Source organism: Acipenser ruthenus, chromosome 6, assembly GCF_902713425.1.
Source record: "Acipenser ruthenus chromosome 6, fAciRut3.2 maternal haplotype, whole genome shotgun sequence".
Lineage (NCBI taxonomy): Eukaryota > Metazoa > Chordata > Actinopteri > Acipenseriformes > Acipenseridae > Acipenser > Acipenser ruthenus.
Genome location: NC_081194.1, coordinates 22,254,913 through 22,259,133, shown reverse-complemented (window position 1 = coordinate 22,259,133; position 4,221 = coordinate 22,254,913).

Genomic DNA, 4,221 nt, shown 5'->3' with positions numbered 1-4,221 from the left:
ATTGAGTACAGACGTATTGGTTCAGTTTCTTCTGTTTTATATACGTTTTCTAAGCAGTGGGAGGTAGATTGCTCCTCCTCTCTGTGCTTCTACTAAAGCCTGCTGTTTGTGCAATAGTGTTAAGTACATCAATACGTCAGAACACACTACGAAAAAAGATTAAAAGATGCTGAATGAGAAATTAAGGTAGAATATTGTTTTACTATTTAAAATTATTATTATTATTATTATTATTATTATTATTATTATTATTATTAGTAGTAGTAGTAGTAGTAGTAGTAGTAGTAGTAGTAGTAGACGTAGTAGTATTACACAGCTAATATATTTACAGTATTAGAAATAAAATTAATGGAAATGGATAAAGATAAGGCAGACTGATTGTGCAAATCCATACAGGTCTTTACAACAAAATTAATCCACCATTCACAAATGTCACAGAACAGAGCATGGAGGGTTTAAGCATGATCTTTTTTCATTTAATCTTTAGCTGTTGAATGTCTTTGCAGAAAGATTTTAATCATTAGAGTGTAAATCTAAAACTGGTCTATATTGGTAAATATTTCAAATGTAAACTCCAGCATGATATTTTGTGATTCTATTCTATAATTGACTATTTTTTAAGTGGCATAGATGTATTCATTGCATAAATCACCAAGTCATTTTAACTAATGACAAATGTAATTTTCCTAGGATTTCTTTCTTTCTCATCAATACATGTAAGTAATAGCTAATGGTCCAGATGTATAGGAGGCTGTGTTGTCCTATAGGAGGCTGTGTGGTCCAGTGGTTAAAGAAAAGGGCTTGTAACCAGCAGGTCCCCATTTTAAATCCCGGCTCACTCACTGTGTGAACTTGAGCAAGTCACTTAACCTCCTTGTGCTCTGTCTTTTGGGTGAGATGTTGTTTTAAGTGACTCTGCAGCGGATGCATAGTTCACACACCCTAGTCTCTTTAAGTCGCCTTGGTTAAAGACATCTGTTAAATAAACAGATAATAATGACAGATATCTCAGACCTTTACATTTATATATTGAGGTTGTGTGCATGTTGAACAGTATTTACCATAATTCTGTCATGACTGTTAAATAATTTTGTTTCTTTGTATTTTATAATAGGGTACATGTTCTGGTCTATAGAATCTACTTAAATCACCGTGGAAATAACAGGTACAGTAGGACAAAGTCAATTTGTACACCAATTGCAGGCCCACTGTGTCTTCTGAACATAAAAACATATTTTTTCTAAGATATTTAGTTGCCTTAAGCTCCCAGCAACTGGATTATCAAACCTTGTAATCCCCAAGATGACAGATCCTGCCAAACTTAACTGCTTATGTCTATTTTTTCTTTTATAAGAATGTAATGTCCTGTACTAGACCTTTTCCTTGTTACTAATTATACATTTTCTAGTGCCAACTACATTCCCGGCTGATCACCTCCCATCACACAGATGAATCAATTTGATGGCCTCCTTTTTGTCTCCTAAGCAGTTTAAGTAATCATTGGTGGCATTACGCCAATGCCAGTACTGAAGGGAAAGTTTACTTTCTCAAGTTCTTTTAACATAGACACAGACTGGTAGAATGCAAATGTTTCATTATGCGTCATTATTCTTAGTTACTGAACTAAGATGCTACCATATCTCATTACACATCACTGCAATCTATATATAAAAGTTGATGCTTTTGTATCCTGTCCTTAATTTGACCTTCACTTCACATTTGGTCCTGAAGGATAGTAATAGTAAGCTCACAATCAGATGCAAATACAAAAACATAGTTACAACAACATTACATTCAAAGACAGAATAATATTGGGATCAGCGGTTCAAATCCCAACTCCGTCACTGACTGACTCACTGTGTGACCCTGAGCAAGTCACTTAACCTCCTTGTGCTCCATCCTGCGGATGAGATGTTAAATCAATGTCCTATTGTAAGTGACTCTGCATATAATGCACAGTTCACAGCGTACTTCTGTAAAGCGCTTTGTGATGGTAGTCCACTATGAAAGGCCCTATGTCAAAATAAAGATATTATTATTATATTGTTTGTGTGGAGTGTCACTGCTTTGATTTACAATGACCTTTTTTAAAGCTGATTGTGTTTTTTATGTCCTCTCCTGTGAGATGTATTCTAATTAAACTTTGCCACAGTAGTATGAGTTTATGTCTGATTTATTTCAATACATGATTTTAGATGATCCACTTGTGTTGTAAGTGTTTAATAAATATCAAGTGTTTTCAAAGTCAGTATGATTATTTAAATGCAGTGTTGTACATCTACTCACAAATGACTAGATGGTCCAGAATTGTGAAACTTCAATAAAAAAAATAAAAAATATATAAAAACTTAAATGCCCTCCAAAAGCAGGCTGCATTGGTTGCAATTTGTCAGAGAGCACAAGCACACATGGAACTTGTTAATCATTCTAGGAGAGAGTCCATTCATCAACCAAGTGGAGAAAAAGGCATATCTGAGTGTGTGTCTGGCACTGTATCTCACCTAGGAGGTTCTATTCTGCTGGAAATGTTTTTCATTGGAAATCTGGTGAAGATTAATAGAACAAATACAAAGGAGCATAACCACAGTATCCTGGTCCAACATTCTCTACCCAGTGAAAAAACATTTAGTCAGTTCAGGATTTCATTTTCAGCATGATAATAATACGAAACACAATGCATGTATAAGCTACAGATGGGAACTTATACCCAAGTAAACCAACTGTTCTTAAGTAGACTGGGATTCCCTATGAGGTGATGGCTTAAATGCTGGATATATATAAAGTGATCTTGAAATCCACAAAATCATTTACTCACTAAATGCACAGTAATATACAGTACAGTATGTGAATCAGCAACTTAGTCAATTACAATACATTCTTACTCCTTGTGTTCCCATACCCATGACTTGCACACTATCATATTATGCAGTATACTAAACAAAAAAAGAAAAATCAATATATCTTTTTGATTGGGTATAAAATTCAAGTACGCCTCATATGCTTTTCTTTAGCATTGTCCTACCATGGCCTAACTTGTTCTCTATTGAACACTTGTACAAGCTGCTTGGTCACATTTGATAGCCAACCTGATATGTGATCTATGGAATATAATTTCCTTTGGTCATCTGTTCCCAGTACCAAGTAGTGTTTGGAGTAAAAAAAATAAATAAAAATAACGTTTAAAAAAAAAAAAAAATTGAAACAATCTAAACCCCCAAAACACATTGTGACTAGAAATATATGTTTAAGTCATAGTCCTGTTTAAATATCTGAATGGGGAAAAAAGGGTTTTAATGACAGTAAATTAAATTGCTAGGTGCAGGATAGATGCATTGGGCATGTTCTAAGTAGTAAAAGCAGTAATAGCAGTCCTAGTACACAGTGGGTTCCGTGGAAAACATCCACCACACCATTGCAAAGCTGCGGTATCTCGAGGCACAATCGAGTTTGTAAAACATAATTTGCCAATAAAACATAGTTTACACTGGTCTTTATATTGTAGAGTAGGTTCAAACTGGGTGGGTAATCTAATCGATCAGCATGTAACCCGATTTGTTTTATAAAATAAAATAAAACTAAAATGGGTACACATATAACACATATAACATATGTTTGTTTGTTTTTTTAACTGAATGCCTACCTCATACATTAATTAATTAATTGCAGATTTTTCAAGAACCACTCTGTAGCTTTAGAACATACCCTATCCTTCTGTATGCTACAAGTAAATTATATTGTCTGGCCTTATTCCCATGGTGTGCCTCAATCTGGTAGACCACAGGAGCGATAGCATCCCCAATCAAAGAAAAAGATCTTCAGCAGAAAGAGGACCAGTGATAATGTTGCCAAAAGAGGTAAGAACTATAAACCTTCTTTATTATTAAGTAAAATACCACAAACCAGAGTATCAGATGTCTCTTGCAGTCACAATGCTGTAGTTTCATTTAAAGGGTTGTATGGATTATGATTTCTACATGTTTGTTTGGCGACATCTGCTGGTTATGTTTCATGTTTCTAAAAATAACAACACAAAAGGACAAGACAGCCTTTTGGCTTTTTGACCTGGCAGAATAGACTTTGAGACAACAAAGTCACTGCTAGTTTGAAAATGTGAAGCTTAACCTTTAAAAGCTTTTCTTTGATTTAAATATGTTCATAATAAAACCACTTGAGCACTAACAACTCCTTTTCAGACAGCAGACTTCAATGACTAATATTAAC